The sequence below is a fragment of the Neopsephotus bourkii genome, unplaced genomic scaffold (genome assembly GCF_033783945.1).
Source record: "Neopsephotus bourkii isolate Nb327-2 ecotype Australia unplaced genomic scaffold, CSIRO-AGI_Nbou_v1 NB_168, whole genome shotgun sequence".
NCBI classification, from domain to species: domain Eukaryota; kingdom Metazoa; phylum Chordata; class Aves; order Psittaciformes; family Psittacidae; genus Neopsephotus; species Neopsephotus bourkii.
The window spans coordinates 8,241,737-8,262,574 of NW_026900684.1; positions in this window are offsets into that span (position 1 = coordinate 8,241,737).

Sequence of the window (20,838 nt, forward strand, 5' to 3'; positions counted from 1 at the left end):
AATGTCACTTTTTGCTTTGTGCTGTACCTATGTCTGTTATGCAGACTACTAAACACTCTGCCTATTACAGGACAAAACAATGTACAGAAGATGACAGTTTTGGTCTCCCCAGACATCAGCTGATCCTAAGGGCAACCCTACAAGTGGCAGCATCTGTGGCACTGAATCTGAAGCCAGGGATCTGTTGAGATGTGCCAGTTCCTTCACTCTCTGTGTCTTGAGAATATATATACCTTCATATACTGAAAAAAAGCATAAGACAGAGCATAAACTAAATTACACTCCATTGCTCTGCACAAAGGCATGTTTTATAAGAGTAACAGTGGATGACACTATAGGCTGTAACAGCAAATATGAAGTATTTTTCTTATGTCAGTAGAACCATTAAAGAAAAATATTGTTAATGCTTTTATAACTTATTCAGTTTGTGCGTGTATAAATTGCAATAGTTTACAGTATGTGGGCATCCACAAACACATACAAGCTGAATGTCAACTTCACAATATTATCCAATAATTTTAAAATACTTATTGCCTCTAAATCCCTCCGTATTTGATTTAACTCCTGCACATTTCTTTTTATGATTAGCTGTAACAAAAATAAATCTGGAGTACTTAAGAAAACACTTTCCTGCAGCATAGTAATTGTTTCTGACACATTCCATCTGAAGCAGATGGCTGATCTCAAAGAAACCAGCTGAAGAAAGAGTGAGCTTATAAAACAGACCTTCCTTTAGCACACAATGAAGACATTCCACTAACTAGAAAATACAGATACAGTAATTCATTGACAGCATAGTGAAAACAATGGTTACTTCCCCTTATTAGTATCAAACTCTTGTTCATGTTTACTGAAAATAAATTCCAATCAAAATACTAGCAAATATAATCAAAATGTGTGCCATCATCACATACTCATACAAATGATAATCCCATTGTTTTGAAAATATTAGAATGGAAATTAACACTGTTGGTTTAGTTAACAGATTATACCCTGTACAATAAAGGGGAGCAATGTGTCATCTGCAGAGCCACAGGCTAAAATGTATTTACACAAATCAGCTGGCGAATGCTTAACTAATAATTATTTACACTCAGAGATACTGCAATCATTTCCCCAATTTGTATACAGAAGAAGGAGAGAATTACTAGGGTAACACACCTGCAATTACTAAATTGACCCATTCTATAGAGCAGTGTTGCCAGCTGCTCTTCAACCCCAGGAGTTTAGTAATGGTGATTACTAAATGGTACATGTAAATAGAATAATATTTTTTTGAAAAAAAATACAGCTAAATCTGCATGACTGACAGTTAAAAGGAAACTTTGAACCTCAACTGGGGCTGGTGAGCCAGTACCATTGACTCAAGGAAGTCATCCTGCAGGTCAAGGTCTGGCTTTTGTCTTGTCCAGCAGCTGTGAGAAGAGGCTGCAGTGGGACAAGGGCATGTCAGCTATGGTTGGCAGTTTTTCATGGAGGAAAACGTGTTTCCTATAACTGTAATTTAAGCCCTTTTAAAATATACCCACTTGCAAAAATCCAGATTACCTCCAAATTATATGGAACACAGCCTGCACAGTAGTTCTTCAAGCATACAGCATTAATCCCACAGATTAGAAATGGATAGGAAATTAAGAACAGATGTTTCATAGCAGTGCTGTGCTAGAGATGACTGAATTAGTGCCAAGAGTACTAATATATCCACATGATATCCAGTAGTGCCATGCCTTAGTCCTCAATTATCTTACACATGACATTAGGTTTCCAGCTCCAAAGCCATCTCATTCAGACCTCCGGGATTTCTTCACAGCAGTGCATTGCACTTTATGGACACACTGTAGTGCCTCTTGAGATTACTGTCTGTTTCCCTCATTCCACCATCTGCACAGTGCATGGTCTGTTACATCAGGAAACATTTCAGCAAGCAAGGTTAGTTCTACCATTACAAAGTCAACATGAAAAAAACCACACCTTGCAAATAGCAGTTAACGTCTTAAAAGGTGGGTTTAGTTCACTGCAACTAAAACAGCATAAAATCTACAAATAGAACCAATGATCCTAATGTTTAAAGACTAGCAAATATGTCCAAAAGAAAATAAGAATAAAAATAAATTAAGCAACTTTTCATTTTATTAAAAGTGAAATAGGATACACTGGGCAGTCAGAGGCTGAATAGAAAAGGAATTTAAATCTTCAACTAGCTTTAAATCAGACAGTGAGATGTCAAACCATGGCACAACATTGATGTGCTTAAGACAAATATTATTTTTCACAGGGTGTGAAAAACAGTGTTAAAAACAGGATTGTCAGCATAGTGAGATTATCTTTAAGAAAAAAAAATAGAGAGAAACAGAGAGAAGAAAGGAAGGAAAGAGTGCTGCTGGGCATATATTGGAGGCATAAATAAATGATGTGTGAACAGCTAGCCATACCAAAGAAAGCATCAACACTGAATGTATCTGTACTTTGAAAGGGGTGAAATGGAAACAGGACAGTTTCAGAGGCAAAATAGTAAATGTTCACTCTAAAGTGACAGAGCTTATTCTCCATTTGGAAAACAGCAGGTAATGATTGCCATAACCGGTTAGTCTATGAAGTAATGCTAGAGAGAGAAAATGAACAGCTAACCATCAACTAAGTTACCATACTTCACAGATCAGGAAAAATTCTCTGTATCATCTCCTGCATTTTGAGAAATGCAGCCTGTTGATTTCTAACATCATTTTTCTTAATCTGCTTTTTTTTTTTTTAAATGAGTATTACACATGCTCTTATTAAATATTATTTATTTGTTTCACATTTTGTGAGAATTTCACCTGCAAAATAGAAAATGCTGTAGAAGTTAAATGTTCTGGATCTTCAGCAGAAGGGGTTTTGAAATAATACTAGAGAAAGCCTTACCATCTGGAAATCAGCAAATCTTACAGCTGAGTGCTTTTTACAGAAAGCTAACACAAAAACTCAGTGGAATACATCTCCAAGAGATAATACAAAATAAATTCTGGAGAAATATGAAACAAAATAGTATTTCAGCAGCATTACTGAACATGTATTGGAATTAATAACAGTGCTCACATGAGAGACTAATATAGTGAGCTCAAACTTCAGCTGTGTAATAGCAAAGAATGATACTGAATATCTACATACACCTTTAATGCTCTTTGAAATACCACAGTCTTTCTGACACAAGACTGCTTCTTAAATTTGTATTTTTCTCATTAGATAAGCCTCCTTACCAAATTCAATATAAATTCTCTTTTGCCCCTTTTAAAGTGATTAAAATAGTATTTTTAGAAGACTAATGGGGAATACGTCAGTACCTATCTCCTTGGCATCAATGCATTGCAATATGGGAATTGCCAGGTTTCAATGAATTGTGAAGCAAGTTTATCTAAGGTTACCATAGCAGTGACATCACTAGGTAACATCTGGTATAAATGTGTAATGAAACAGTAGAAGACATATTTTGCTAACTGTATGTGACTTTATTAGATCTACTTACTAATAATAGTTGTCAGGATCGGGTGAAACCAACATCAGTTTAAGTCTTTATGGACTGAGATTGTAGATGTTTAGAAGTGCAAACTTGTGATTACTGAAACCTATTTTAATTCCTCAACACAGAAAGGGCAAGTAGACTATAAATTGACTGAGCAAATAAAGGAAAAGTATAAAAAGGCCAAAGAATAAGGAAAAGGGTAATTTTATTACCTAGGTAAGACTTGGAGTACATTAAGTATGGTAACGAGACTGGAAGAATGTGTAGATGCACACGTGTAATACCAAATAGTATTTCTTTTCAACTCTATAAATAAATAACAACACAGTGATTTTCTTTGTACAATGTAATACAGAGGGTATGTTTGAGAACGTAAAGGTAGAAGAGAATCTGCAAAAGAAGGTAATATTGCTGTGCTGGTAATAGAAGTAAAAACAGAATAAAAATAAAACTTCCTTAAGCTAACCTGATAAGAACTGCACTTTGTAAAGATAAATGATGCATACGTAATCAAGTTGCTTGGTAAAAATACATCAGGTATAAAGCAGAGCGTGGGCATAAATAACACAAAGCAAAGAGTGTTTAGAGAAAAAGATATTCTTTATCAAACACTTAAAGGCTCAGGGAAAGAAAATAATGATTACTGCATAGAAAGGCATTGAAGAGTGCAGAAAATTAATAGTGATGCTTGCAGTAAAGCAGCTAATAAAAGAAAGATAACAGTATAAATCAAGATATACAGTAAAAAGTTCTTTTACACAGTTATGGAAAGCAAACAGAAAGGGAAGGAATAGGATATTCTGCTGTTGGAGACTGAGAAGGTTAACGTGATTAAAAAAAAAAGTAAAAAAAGTACAGAAACCAACATTCAAATGGAGGAAGGAAAATGTTAAAATTCTTTCCCATTGTGCACTGAACAGGTAATTAGGCAATTAGAGCTACACAAAGCAGTGAGAGCTCCAGGCTCAGAGGAATTATGGTTTAGAGTTCTGCAGAAGGCAGGCAGAGAAATGGGAAAACTGTAGGCCAAATTTAATAGCACACTAAGAGCAAGAACTACCAGAGGGCTGCAGGGCATATAATGCTGTGCCAGTGTTGAGGAATGGAATTAAGAGGACATGTGAAAATCTTAATACCCACAGGGGAGATACCAGAGACGTGAAGACACCTGAAAGTGCTATGCTTATAAAACTACTAACATGCAAGCTAGTTAATGGTAGCCAGAATGGTGTCATATACCAAAGTCCATAACTGGATTCATAAACAAAAGTAAAATAGCAAATATGAAGCCGACATATTAAATCAAAAGTGTCTCTGTGCCTCAGAAAAGCTTGATTTACAGACATACTTTAGACTGTGATTTCAGTCTATGATCTTTTTGTGTGACTGATTTTCTTGCAATATTACTTTTCAATACAAAACAAGAGAATTTTCACACATGGATTTCATTCATTTATGATGCTTTCACATATGAAATCCATCATTAGAGAGGTTTTGATGGTAAAAGCTAGATTAACAATCATAGAAATCAAATTCAGCTCATGGCTCAATAATAAAATATAAACAAACTATTTGCACCTTTTAGCAATGCAGTTGTAAGTATACATTAAGCTCATGAATATTTCCTTTTGTATATAGAAGGGCTTACTACCAAAAAGAACAGAATTCTGGAAAGCATTAAAGCTTGTGAATTACTTGTACATTTAGATGTCTAAAACATACTTGTATAAACTAACTTAATAGGAACCAGATAAAGTGCTTACTGAAAAGCATATGTGTGACTTAGAACTTTGTTGAAATAGAGTGAAATTTTATGTGCTTATGTCGTGTCACTATAAACAAAAATAATATTTCAATTTTTTCCTGTCTGTTTCTGTATGCAGCATAAATGCAGTTGGTAAGCCCATGAGCCAAGCTCTTAGCTATGGCTTTCAGTTTTGTAGAAATAGACATTGTGTCTACAAAGCACCTGCATCATGGGCCCCTCATCTAATTCAGGTCCTGTAGATTCTACTACAATGTAGGCAACAGTTTCTAAATATTACGGACTGTGAATATAACTTTGCATAACCAGAGACTGAACAGAGGACACAAGCTTGAACACCAGGGGAAACTGGATTCAGGGCAACTAAACCAAATAATGTTTCCAGAAAGCAGGATTTGTTTGAAAGGCAAAAGGCCAGGACCCTGATAAAAACTGCTTCCTAGTTAGATTAAACTGTGTAACAGTGATTGAGGCAATGCAAAAAACATTAGTTGTTCTTCTATACGTTGTAAGTTTAAGCGTATGGGATTTAAAGGCTGTGTAAAATTAACACCAATACTGTTGAGAAAATATTGAGAAGCAGAACAAATTAATTAATTTTTAATAGTTTAAATTATGGACTGATAAATTGTTCTTGCAGTTTATTGTGCAGAGTACATGGGGAGATGATGAGATGATGAGACTGGAGACAATATTATCACAAAGACTCAACTAAAATCAGTCACAAAGCAGAACACAGACCACAAAAATACTCCACGTCATTATGGGCAGTACTTTAAAAGATTGAAGTGCCTATGTAATATTACACACCACAAACTGCTTAGTTTACATAAACATACACTACAGGATACTGTTAGGCCTAAACTACAAACCAACAGTAGACAGACCAATTCATGCAATAGATACACTTTTGCACATATGCAGCTTTTAAAACAACCACAGCTGACAGCTTTTCTTCAAGAGTTAGTTACTTATAGTTTAGTTAAAAAGAACTTGCAGCAGAACTGCCAGTGATAAAGCCATCTGACTTTATCATAGAAGCTTCCACAAGTCTGTGTAATAATTAGGAATGTAGATATATAATTAAAAAAAAAAATCATGCTTTCCTTCCTCAGCTTTAACAGTAGAAAGATATCTCCTGAGTTTCAGGAGAAAGAAAATGATGAAGGCTCTTTAAGAATTTCTCTCCGCTTCTTATGAACTCTTCAGAAGACCTTAGCCTTTATATTGCCTTGGGAGGAAGGTGAAATAGAGGTCTTTATTTGATTGAGTGAACAAGAAGGCTTCATAGGGAGTTTTGAGTTTTTAACAAACCCAGGGGTGGCACATCACCCTTTTCCCTTATGTGGTGTGTTTTGTACAAGCAGTTGTGGCTGTCTGCTCCTTTTCCACTGGAGCTTAACAGCAGTTGTTGGCACACCTTATTATGCACAGGATTCAAATACTTTCCAGGATAAGGAGAAGCTTTTTTCACCTCCCACTTAGAACAACCTGAATAGAGGAGGTAGATTTCAGCCTCCTTTTAGAAACTTAGACATCTATGAGGATGTAAGAGATTTAACTCACCAGAATTTATGAGATTCCTGGTGTTCACATTTTTCCTTTTTCCTCAACCCTCATAAAGTAAGGACACTGGAGATACACCTATACATACGTATATGTCTCTTTTGCACTCCATTTTCAGGTTTAGGTAGAGACAGGATTCAGTTCAGCCCACCCATGAAGGTTATCCACACAATCATGAGAGATAAAGACTTTCCTTATGAATGAAAATTCTAATTGTGAAACAGAAATGACATTTGAAAATTGCATATTGCTCTGATGCATACACGAATGTTTAAGCTCTGGACAGATGTATCAGAGTATAGTTGAAATGTAGGAAGTTTCTTACATTGAGAAAATTTGTGGAAAAGGGAAAATATTATGGTCACAGGGACAGCAATAAAAGAGTCAAGCTCTTCTTCCCTTGAGGGAAGCAATACAAATAAAAGACTTGTCACTTGCAAGTAAAGAATCTGTGCACAGATACTAGACAGAATGATATATACCAATGAAAACAAAATAAGAAGGGTAATGGCCAGATGTGAAGCCTTAAGAGAAAATCTTAGGGAAGACACAGAAGGTTTAAATCCAGCATCAACAAAAGGAGAAGTTTAGAAAAGAGTGGTGGTGTGGTTTAACTCCAGCTGGCAACAAAGCACCACGCTGTTCCCCAGTCAGTCCTCTCCCTGGTGGGATGGGGGAGAGAAATGGAAGGGTAAAAGTGAGAAGGTTCATGGGATGTGATAAAGACAGTTTAACAGGTAAAGTAAAAGCTGTACACACAAGCAAGCAAAGCAAGGAATTCATTCTCCACTTCCCATTGGCAGGCAGGTGTTCAGCCATCTCCAGGAAAGCAGGGCTCCCTCATGTGTAATGGTTACTTGGGAAGACAAAAGCCATCACTTCAAACACCTCCCCTTCCTTCTTCCTCCAGCTTTATCTGCTGAAGGTGACACCACATGGTACGGAATATCCTCTGGTCAGTGGGGGTCAGCTGTCCTGGCTGTGCCCCCTCCCAGCTTCTCATGTACTTCCAGCTTCCTCATTGGTGGGGTGGGGTGGGGTCAGAAGCAGAAAAGGCCTTGACTCTCTGTAAGCACTGCTCAGCAAAATCATCCCTGTGTTATCAACACTGTTTCCAGCACAAATCCAAAGCATAGCTCCATACCAGCTACTGCAAAGAAAATTGACTCTATCCCAGCACAAAGTGGTCAAGCTATAGTTCACCACAGCAAATCTCACAGGCTTCTCTATGAGATGTGGATATGTGCATGCTCTCGTGTGATGTTAGTACCTGCATGTAGTCCTATTGGTAGTCACATGAGAGTCCTGCATTACTTACTGACTTACACATCCTATTGCAAATGAGAGACTGGCTATTATTTCTTGAAAGTAGAAATTGCTCTGAGTAACCCTTGATGTATTTGGGTTGTGACTGGCCTCTGAGCTGCTTTTTCCTCTAAATATAACACATATCTGGTAGCACAAAAAAAACCATTTCACTCATAAAAGAGTAACAGAGACTTAATAAAACTTCTATACTTTTCACACTGCACTCTACTCTGCACCCCATATTTCTTTTGGGGCCTTTTGGGGCCTCTGCTGCTACCCCATTCCCCTATTTCTCTGAAGTTTATCATTAAGTTAGAGCCATAAATAATCCATTCTCCAGAATATAAGTAGTCATGACTGCTACTAAAATAATTATTAAGAACATAATCAAAAGTAAAACAAAGCAGGCATAGCTATCAGAAAAAAAAGGCTCAAAAAATAAACCAAAAAAAAACCCCAAATCTCAAGCAGGTTTCATCTGTGAAGCCTTGTAAAGTCAGTACAAAGACTGAGACCTATTATTAGCAATAACAAAACTCCAGTTACACAGTGCAGTACCCTGTGCTATAAAATACCAAAAGAAAGTTTGAAAACTTGACAGAACCTTTCAAAATGTGTTCAATACAACACACAGTGATCGACAGAGCTAAAGCATTTTGTCATGTTATCCCTTGTCATTTGATGAAGACTGATCAGAGAAGCTGACCAGTTTCTGGGGTTCAGTACCCTCCACTTACCCTAATTCCCTCTGAGCCATACACCCTCTCACCAGCTGTTTGCATAGTACATGCTAATATAAAAACAAACAGCTGAATGGAACATGCTTCAAAGCCTTTATATCCAGTATTTTTAATATGTAGTACTTGGAAGTCTATCTATAATTTTTTTTTTTTTTTAGAAACACATTTTAGTATGAAAAATAGGATCTTAAAATGTTAAGTTAAAAGAAAAGAGCAGATGTTTACATTGCTGCCCAAGGGTGCCATATCATTTCAGTATTATGTTATTATTGCCTACAGTCTACTTCAGATACTTATGTACTACTGAGGAATTCCCTGATGGTTATAAAAGTCAACATCATAGTTTGATAACATAACCAAGTGCCGTTACATTTCTGATCTACCACTCTAAAAGCTGTAGCACAGTTATTTCATTTTGTTACAATAGTTCTGAATCATACAATCATAGAATAGTTAGGGTTGGAAAGGACCTTAAGATCATCAAGTTCCAATCCCCCTGCCATGGGCAGGGACACCTCGCTCTAAACCATATCACCCAAGGCCTCGTCCAACCTGGCCTTGAACACTGCCAGGGATGGAGCATTCACAGCCTCCTTGGGCAACCTATTCCAGTGCCTCACCACCCTAACAGGAAAGAATTTCCTCCTTATATCCAATCTAAACTTCCCCTGTTTAAGTTTTAACCCATTACCCCTTGTCTTATCACTACAGTCCCTAATGAGGAGTCCATCCCCAGCATCCCTATATGCCCCCTTCAGATACTGGAAGGCTGCTATGAAATCTCCACGCAGCCTTCTCTTCTGCAGGCTGAACAGTCACAACTTTCTCAGTCTATCTTCATATGGGAGGTGCTCCAGTCCCCTGATCATTCTTGTGGCCCTCCTCTGGACTTGTTCCAACAGTTCCATGTCCTTTTTATGTTGAGGACACCAGAACTGTACACAATACTCCAAGTGAGGTCTCACGAGAGCAGAATAAAGGGGCAGGATCACCTCCTCTGACCTGCTGGTCACACTCCTTTTGATGCAGCCCAGGATACGGTTGGCTTTCTGGGCTGCGAGCACACACTGCTGGCTCATGTTCATTTTCTCATCGACCAGCACCCCCAGGTCCTTCTCCGCAGGGCTGCTCTGAATCTCTTCTCTGCCCAACCTGTAGCTGTGCCTGGGATTGCTCCGACCCAGGTGTAGGAACTTGCACTTGTCATGGTTAAACTTCATGAGGTTAGCATCAGCCCACCTCACAAGCGTGTCAAGGTCCCTCTGGATGGCATTCCTTCCCTCCAGCATATCAACTGAACCATACAGCTCGGTGTCATCAGCAAACTTGCTGAGGGTGCTTTCTATCCCACTGTCCATGTCACTGACAAAGATGTTAAACAAGACCGGTCCCAACACCGATCCCTGAGGGACACCACTTGTTACTGGTCTCCAGGTGGACACTGAGCCATTGACCACAACTCTTTGTGTGCAGCCATCCAGCCAGTTCTTTTTCCACCGAGTGGTCACCTATCAAATTGATGTCTCTGCAATTTAGATACAAGAATGTCGTGTGAGACAGTGTTGAATGCTTTACACAAATCCAGGTAGATGACATCAACTGTTTTACCGCCGTCCATCAGCCCCATCATAAAAGGCCACCAAATTGGTCAGGCAGGATTTCCCCTTAGTGAAGCCATGCTGGCTGTCACCAAGCACCTTGTTGTTTTTCATGTGCCTTAGCATGCCCTCCAGGAGAATCTGCTCCAAGATTTTGCCAGGCACAGAGGTGAGACTGACTGGTCTGTAATTCTCCGGGTCACCCATTTTCCCCTTCTTGAAAGTGGGGGTTATATTTCCCTTTTTCCAGTCATCGGGAACTTCACCTGACTGCCATGATTTTTCAAATAAGATGGCCAGCAGCTTAGCAACTTCATTTGCCAGCTCCTTCAGGACCCACGGATGGATTTCATCAGGACCCATGGACTTGTGTATGTTCAGATTTTTAAGATGGTCTCAAACCAATTCCTCTCCTACAGTGCGCCCAAGGTCTTCATTCTCACAGTCCCTGCATCTGACTTCCAAGACTTGGGTGGTGCGGTCAGAGCCTTTGCTAGAGAAGACAGAGGCAAAGAAGTCATTCAGAACCTCAGCCTTCTCCAAATCCTGTGTAGCTAGTTCTCCGGAGAGTTTCCTGAGGGGGCCTGCGTTCTCCCTAATCTGTTTTTTATTTGCTATGTACCTGTAGAATCCCTTCCTGTTATCCTTAACATCCCTAGCCAAGTTTAATTCTAACTGGGCCTTAGCTTTCCTAACCTGGTCCCTAGATTCCCGGACAACATCCCTGTACTCTTCCCAGGCCACCTGTGCTTGCTTCCACTTTCTATAAAACTCTTTTTTCATTTGAATTTTCCTCAGCAGCTCCTTATTCATCCAAGGAGGTCTCCTGGCCCTCCTGCTGCACTTCCTTCTAGTTGTGATACAACACTCCTGAGCTTGTAGCAGGTGATCCTTGAAGACCAACCAAGAGTCTTGAGCCCCCCTCTCCTCTAGGGCTATATCCCATGAACCTTACTAAGCAGGTCCCTGAAGAGGCCAAAGTCTGCTCTTTTGAAGTCTAGGGCAGTGAGCTTGCTGCACGTTCTTCTCACTGTCCTGAGGATCTAAAATTCAACCATCTCGTGGTCGCTGCATCCAAGGCTGCCCTGCAGTGACACATTTCCAACGAGCTCTTCCCTGTTGGTGAGCACAATGTCAAGAATGGCACCTCTCCTTGTTGGTTTGTCTATTACTTGCAGAAGGAAGTTGTCTTCCACACAATCGAGGAACCTCCTGGATTGCTTGTGCCGGGCCGTACCATCATCATCAAGCCTAATACAAAAGGAAATCAAATTTACAGAGATTGTGGTTGACATCATCATTACACACGGGTTCTGATTGTCAGTAAAGATGATCAAATCCATTATATGTGTCTTTGAACCATAATCAGTTCTTTTTTTGAGTTTTCCCTCATTACATATTTTATTTAACCATACAAATACAAATGTCAATTTTCAGTGAAGAAGCTGATGGCAAGGTCATTAGCTTATTAGACTATTTCAGTAAGTAAGTAATGTGAGCCTTCAGGAAATGAATATTGCTATGCATCTGAGCAACAAAACTTTACCTTGAGCAAATGGCTTCTTATATAAAAATTTCTCTAAGTGAAACCTCAGGTTGCCAAAGGAGATACTACTGCAGAAATATGCTTTCTTAAGTTCTTCAGATATATTTCTTTTCTATTAGTTTAAATGTGACTTGAAATATTTTATTTAAAATGCTGTCTAGAAATAAGTCCACTTTTAGATGCTGTAATAATTGCTTTGTTATAAAGTCATGGTATCTAAAAGACTGATTGAAAGGAAACTGCAGTTTCCTTAAGGGAGTCCATGGTCATTTAATTTAATTATCTTATTCCAACCGGTGATAATTTCCAAAGGGAAACTATTTCTAAATTTAATTTTTATTAAAACTTAATTCAAGCACAGCTAGCCAAATTTATATATACTGCAAATGTATTTTAGCTTCAGTGCCACTGTCAGACTCATTACCCATTGCTTCAGAAATTGACTGAGGAGAAAGTCCTGTTACTCTAAAATTGCAGAAAACAGACAAATACAAAATACTGAGACTGTAAAAAAGGAATTTATTTAACATAGGTCAAAATGGATTGACAATTATTACAGTGATACTTTTTTTCTACTTTCCTTAATACTTAGACATCCCTGTGAATCCTCAGAAGAGGAGAAACTCCCAGGAGGAGTATTCTGGTGTGTCTTTTCTATTCTAGCCATTTTCATTACCATGTTGAGTTAACAATGGCAATTCCTTATCATTTATCCCCATTTGAGTTCTGGTTGTGTACAACTGGTATCCAGCTGTGATTCTTTAAGAGACATGAATACACAGATTTCAAGGGAGGATTTTTTTCTGATGTCTATTGGTACATACTGTAGGGCAATAAGAGACTGCTAAATATAATATTGTATTTCTTTGCCACTGCTGCTCTTGAGCTTGACCCTGTAGTATAATCATTATCAGTTATAAACACTAACCACTTGAGAATAGATACTCAGTTTGGCAAACCATTAAAAATAAAAGTGAACAAGGCTGTTAGGAACCATTGGCAGCAAAACTATTCAGAGCCCTTGTACCTTAACTACATTGGGCTTAATTGGGAAATGCCCACTTTGCACAGCTGCAGCAAAGACTTATTTCCTGCTCTTCTGGAAAGCAAATAGCAGTTTTCTTCCTACCTTCAAGGTGACATCTCCCATGCCACAGAGCAATCCAAAGATAAGAGATATTTTTAGTTCTCCTTGTAGCTCTTAATGCAGTTATGGCCATTACACAGCACATTAGTTTCTCGTAGGGATGTTCTTAGCAATAAAGTAGGCTTGGAGCCTATCACACTCCATGATTTTATTCTCCCAGGACATCCCTTTCTTTTTCATACTTCAGATAACTGTGATCTTGCACTGACATTTTAGTACATTTTCTTGTATTTTTTTTGCATTACTTTTCTGCATCCTCTTAAAAATATTTTTCCTAATACATTTTCTGTTGCTTACTTATTATACAAACGTTTTGAAGCTGAGATTCAATATTTTGCAGTTAAGGGTCTTTTTTGCCACAAGAATAACGTTGGAAAACATATGCCTATGTAATTGAAATATTCTTATAAGAACAAGTAACCTATTGGCTCATTCAACAGTTAGAAACTAGAATAAACCTGTGCTACAACTGCTTAGAGTTGGAGGCCATCCAATCCATTTAGTTAAATCAGCATTTAGTCTGAATCTTGTTTAGGTGAGTTCCAGAGAAGACAACAGTCTTGTTCTGCTTGCACACTGAAATATATAATCCATCAGTCTCCATCCCACTCCTACCAGTTATCCATCCCATTGTTATCAGTTTGATGATGGTGCCAGTAGGAGATGCCCAGAGATGTCTGGAGAGGGTTCACAGGGTGGCGAGGGAGCATCTGAAGAGCAGCACAAAGGATTTCCAACCACTTCAGCCAACAAGCCAGCATCATCAGGGCCCCAAAGTAGATGCCTCTATGACAGTGCACACAGCATGGGGCACAAGCAAGAAGAGTTAAAGGTATGCGTACACCTGAAGGGTTACAACCTCATTAGCATCACAGAAACGTGATGGGATGCCTCCTATGACTGGAGTGTTGAAACGGAAGGATATAGGCTCTTCAGGAAAGACAGGCTGGGGAGACAAGGAGGGGATATATCATTCTTTACATCAATGACCAGCTAGAGTGTGCAAAGCTCAGCCTGGGGATTGATGAGGAGCTTGCTCATTTTTCAGCCTTATTTTTGCTATGTGTATCTTATCTTTCTCTTGCAGCTGTTGTTACTCTTTACTTCCCCTGTAAACAAGTTCTTGCAGCTTCTCTTTTTATCTTCACTATGCTCTTTAAGGCATCTTTTGTAGGTCTTGATTTATTATTTAGATCTTTGTGTGTTTTCCCAGGTTTTCAACATTCTTTTAAGTGACAACATAACAGCATAGGGTATTCTTCAATCCCATATAAAACTGTAACCTTTCCCCTGGTTTTTATTCCCATCTCTGCTTTAGACTCATGACACCAGACAGGGAGCTTGCTTTAAAATGTTTGTATATTGCCCTGGCAAAACCCTTTCAGAGTTGCTATTTAGTAGTCCATCATTCCCAAGATAGGTGCTTCTTTCCTCTTTTATTTTTTCCATGGATACAGTTTTGCATTTGGATGTACCCAGCTCAATACTGATCCTGCTCTTGGCAGTACTGCCAAGTATCATTTGTCTTCAGATTTTAATAAAAATGACTTAATACTTTCCTCCAGATAATTCCTGAATCTATTTTTGTATCATTAAACCCGTCTGAAAACTCACCAATGCAATGCTGACTCTTCACCAACGTCACTGTGTCAGGTTATGTCAGCACTGTCGCAATCTCATTCAAATTTTTAATTTATTTTATAAAATCTAATTCTCAAATAGTTATTCAGCAGTGTCAATTGTGCAACAGAAACCTCAAAGTATCTACAGCTAATTTTACCAATGAAATATAAATCTGTAGAATATAGAATCAGATGTGTCCGATAGGTCCTGATTTCCATAACTTCATATCCCTTCTTACTGATTATATAACCATTCTTTCATTCTTATATTTAGAAATAAAATCTTGTGTCGCTTTTTGCTTACATTGCCTGCAAGTGCTACAAAATTAGACAGATGAGTTTTCCACTTGCCTTCTTTGAACAGCAGCATAGTATCCTCACTCTTTTGGCATCTTATGCTCTAGCCAGTATTCAATTTATGTCATTAATTATCACCAGTAGGCCACAGATGTACCTGCCACATTATTTTAGGACTTGACTTGGAGTTATTGGGACCAGTAGATTTGAAAAGGTTGGTCTGTAGTTCATTTTATTCTTTCCAGATAATAATGGAGCAGAAGGTACTTTGAGTGCCTTATCCACATTCTTCCAAATAAAGAAAGGAATATTTTTTCAGCACTTTTGCATTTTCTACATCACTGCTAACAATTTTACTGTCTCCACCTATTACACTGCTCATATCAAGCCTAAGATTCATTTTATATCTAATATAGTATAAAAACTGATTCTTACTATCCTTAGCAATACCAGATATGGATTTTCCCTCATATATTTAGGGTTGCTGTGTTTTTGTGGGGTTTTTTGCCTTATGAATCTTCCCATTTATAACAGTCATTACCTTAGTGCATCTTACCTTAAAACCCTCTAGGGTTCTCTTTATTTCTAATTGCTGCCACTATTGGTCCCTGTAACAAGCACAGAGGTTTAACAAAAGCCATCCTCCTTTTCACTGTAGTTGTACAGATGTCATATATATAACTTTTCTTAAGGAATTTCCCAATTTTATTTCCTTGCCTTCTGTATTCTTTTTTTGCCTCAGTCACTCACACTCTTCTGATTTTTGATTAATATGTTTTTAGACTCAAATATAATATATACAATGTATATACATATGTACACCAATTGACACTTTCCCTTGCTTGTTTGCAGTGTAAGAAATCAGGTCATAAAAATTAGTCTCTAGGTAATCATTAAAATCCAGGTGATTTATTTACCTTCAGATTTATTTTGTGCTGAGTGCAATACCTTCTGCATTTGAAGTAATTATATTCACAATAGTGAATTAATGCTGAACTAGTGCATATGAAATGTGCAGGTTTAAGGTGCACATAGACTTGCAAGTCTAACACTTTTGCTCTTTAGACGTTTTCACTTAAGCTACGTTTTTTGATTACAACTTTATAGAGGTTGTTTCATTAGCGATAGTCTTTATCTTTCTTTTTTTCTGTATAGCCAGCACTCAGTTTTAAAATTCACATTCCTGATCCTTAGCTACTATGTGATACAGGTTTTCAAATGAGTGTTACAGCCTTGTTGATAATGGAATTTAGATAATCTGGCATTTGGAGTTGATTTTACTTAATGTAAACTCTGTTTCAGTTATTTATGCATATTAATTAATTTGCTCTTAATTCATGCTGTTGAAATATTATTACCGCAGTTTTAAATTCATCTCCTGCTAACCAATTATTTCTGACAGAGATGGCTGTGAACCAGAATTGTGCAGTCCAAATTATAGATTTTCAGAATGCAGATCCTATGCTGTAGTGCAAAACCCCATTTACTACACTCAAAAAAAATAATTAAAGCTCTTTCATAAAAAAAATTCTTGCAGGAAAGAGGTAGCTACAGCTACCTAAATTGTGACTTGAGCATAGAATATTGTGCACTACTCAGAGTGCCAGTGGTATCTACCTGGATCAGCTGCAGTAGCCTTCTTCTTTCTGCTGTGCAAATGCTGCCATTGAATGTAACTTAATGGTCAAAGGGTTTTGGATGCCCTTGGATGTAGGGATTTCCCCATACAGGCTTCCTTCCCTGACAAAAGACACAATAGTGTCTTTTGGTGTTTTTTTCTTTTCAGGGCTTGAGTGTTTTACTTGGAGCATGCAGGAAAGAAATCCTTCACTTATGTTACTATCGCACTGAAACAGGACTGCTGCTTGGCATCCTTTTTAGTCCCATGTGCATTTCTAGGCACAATGTGACAGCCAGAAGGATTCTCACAGGCCTGAAGTATTTACTACAGCAAAACCATACTGATTGACAGCCACAATTTTTCTTTCCTAATGTGACTTTGATTGCTGAATTGACTAATAATTGTAGATATTTCCACAGGAAAGGTCAATTTTGACAAATGGCTCCTTGAAAATTGCTGAACATCTGCCTTGTCATCTTGCATCTTTATTATAAATTATCTTATAGTAAAAAACATAGTCTGACTGAAATCAGTGTAAATCTACCTTTGGAAAACACTTAAACTATTCATCCAGCCTGCCAAGTTTTTATCTGTATTAAATCTGCATTATTGGTTTTCACCAGCTGAGAATCTGGCATGCCATTTTTAATAACAGATATGTGGGCAACTAATTAGAACTCTATTTGAAGAAAAATGGGAATTTTAGTGGTCTTTCAAAACTTGTGTATGTTCTCCAAAGTACTTTTCTAAACATGGGACAAGTACTTCTACGCTTGTAGTTTCGATAGCTCAGACAGAAAACCCGTATGTCACCCCGGAAAATCCCGTGGAAAACAGATTAACAGAGAATTTTAAAGTCAATGCTAGTATTTTGAAGTCTTGATGTATATGGGGAATCTATGTGAAAAAAGAAATCTCAACAGCCAGGAAGCACCGACAGAGTAACCAACATGGATTACAGAAGATGAACTTCTGCCTGGCCCAGGCTGTAGAAGGAGGAAGACAGGAATACACAAGCTCTCCTTCTGGTGCTATGTATCCAATCTTTTTCTCAAAGAATTCAACCAGATATAATTTTATTTAGTTGCGTAGCAGTCAGGCTCACTGCTCTGTATAGCCTGGGGATAAAGGAAGAACAACTCCATGATTTCAGTCAATTGCTCTTGGTATTCAGATAATACATGAATTGCAGCCAAAGCTAAGCCATAACTTCATTTGCTTGTTTACTTGCTATGCCTGTCTTCATGTCCCATGAATGTTCAATCATTTTTACAAGGAATGTGCCCCCAGAAGAAAAATCAAGACATTTCCCCGTACTAAAATATGGTTTTCCAGTGAGTACACTGTGTTTAGTTTCTTTAGACACATGACAGAAGCAAGGTCAAGAGTCTCCCATCTTCGAACAGAACTCTATTTGCTCTAATTGGTATAGTACAATATGGGGAAGAAGGATGTTTCTTGATCAAAAGTCAGGGAGAAACAAAATCCTTTACTTGCAGTTTTTCATGGCAAACTACAGTAAACATGGTCTAAGTGGGCCTACACGACTGGAATTCAAATACAAAATGGGCAGAAAAAATACCTACACTGATGCCCAACAAGGTTTCAGCCTTGAGCTTAAAGCTGACAAAATGTACATGCTTGAAGGTGTGCCCAGAAGTATGCATTTACATGTCTTGGAGGATTCCTGAAGGAAATCAAAGCACCAGGAAACTTTTGGTGTCAAGGGCCTCAACGTTGAATGTAGATTCTTAAAATGACACACAGGGAAGAAAAGGTGGTGTTGTTTTACAAAGGCTTTGTTCTGAAACAGAATTCCATGTTAAACTAACAAATTAAGATGACTTCTGAGAGTCCTGCTAACACCAATACTCAGAGATTACATGTCTTTCAATCTCTAAATAAATATTGTCCCCTATAAAGAATGAATGTACATCATATGCCTGGGCATTTCTTTCATTTGCTTTAACAAGCTCCCCTGTCCTGTTCTGGACTTGCCAGTCTTGCCAGATAGTATTAAAGCATTTCAGACCAAGAGAGTTATGATGAGGGTACAATACATGTTGGAACAGTACATTGGCCTCCTTATAACTATTTCTGGAAAATGAAGAACCCAAGGCTGAAGAGAATAAATTCAGAAAACAAATACTAAGGTACAAACCATTCAATGAATCACACTCATTACCTTACTGTCATAAAGCACATGTAAGGCTTATTGGCATTATGTAAAATGCATAACAAGAAGAATTTTCTTTTTGAAGTTCTATCTGGAATCCTGTCTACCTCCTCATACGCTATTAAGCCCTTAAATGTAGTGTCCTCATTGTACTTACAAAGCAAAATCAGAACAATCTATTTGAAATACATGGAAAAGAACCTTGCCTCCTCTTTCTTCAGATTTTTATTATAATCCTCAACTCATAGCATTACTAGCAAAGAACATTGATTTCCCTGCTAGATTCCCCATGGATTTCAGACGTAACCTGTTTTTTATTTTGAAAGAAACCATCACCTTCAGATTATGTCTTTTAAAGAAAAGTCTTAATGTAATCGATATCACCTACTGATGTAAAAACTCAAGCATTTTATAAATCCATTTGCTTTCCCCTTTGTTAATTCATTGTTTTTATCTCTACTTCAAAATAAAAAAGAATGAAATCACTTCTGTGTGTATAAAGATTCCACTGTACCCTCAAGCACTCAATTTTGCAATATTCAGCCTGCACAGGGAACAAGGAATTAAGGATAAACACACAGGTAAAAGCAATTGCCAGTCTGGGCTGGTTTTAATACTAGAATTATTTTCATTCATAGTCATCTTCATAATTCATAATCCAGCCCCTGGATTTTCTCATCTTGCTAAAATTTTTCACCTCGGCGAATTGACCGAGAGATTTTATTTCTGTCATACGTCTGACAATCAGCTGCATCATGATTTCAATGTTGTTTACATAATATAACTATTATAATAAAGAAATGTAATTAGCTCTTTAATTGACCAGGCACATGTTGTATGTATATGTCCCTTCTACTACTCTGATTCCAAAATAAATATCTACTCTCTTTGTTTTTCTGTATTTTATAATTAAATTAATTCTAATTATTCTTCTCCATGAACAATGATAGCATCAAACACATTTTAGGGTCTTTCTATGACTTTACTGCTCAATCATACTTTGATCACATGTACCATTAAACCATATTCTAACAATTCTTATAGTGCTCATCTTAACCTTCCAGTGCAGGTGCCCTGAGGTCTAAAATACTCTCAGGTTGTAACATTCCTTCTGCACATACTAGTACAAAGACTGACCTGTATCTTCATTTTATCAGATTGTGAGGACTCCAGATTTCCTTTCATCCCTGCTCACAGTCAAGTGAAATGTTCCCCAAAGAATGATTTATTCTGTACCAGTTATCTCCTTGATTTTTCAGTTTGAACACTCAAACTCAGCCTTGCTCCCTCCCTCACGTCTCTGCTGAAGTCTACGCTTCCTAAGCAGGTTATGATTATCTGAAAACTGCTTCCAGTTCCTGAAGAATCTGAGCCCTTGTTCCTCACATTTAGTAATCTTTCAGCAGCAAATAGGTGAAACAAAAATAACTGGTACTAGCACATGAAATGAAATTTTTAAGAAAATATTTTACATGCCAGTACAAGTACATAGCTAAGCTGAGAAACGCTAACTGAAGTCTTGGTCCAATAAGACATTCCATTAAAACCAAGGGATATACCAAGAACTCCTCGAGAGGAGTAACAAAAATCACATTTTTTTTGATAAACAAATAATGGCTTTATTTGTCTAACAAAAATGGCAAAAAAAAAATAAAGTTAGAGCAAGACTGAAGTTTCCTGCTTAACCAAAAGTGATGGAGGAAGTTGTGGCAAGACTTTAGAAAGAACTTAGGAAACATCACCTTCTGCATGGGGTTCCTGGAAGTTTAACGTAAGAAAGCAACATCTCCTTTTCTTGTTTGGGGTTAGTTGTTTTGGGTTGGGTTGTGGGTTTTTTTTAGGGAAACAGAACTTTGTAAGCCATTTTAGTAAATAAATAAGATTAAAGATTATATAAAAAATATGCCCGGTTCAGGCTCCTGAGTTCTTATATAAAGCTTTTGGTCCACTATT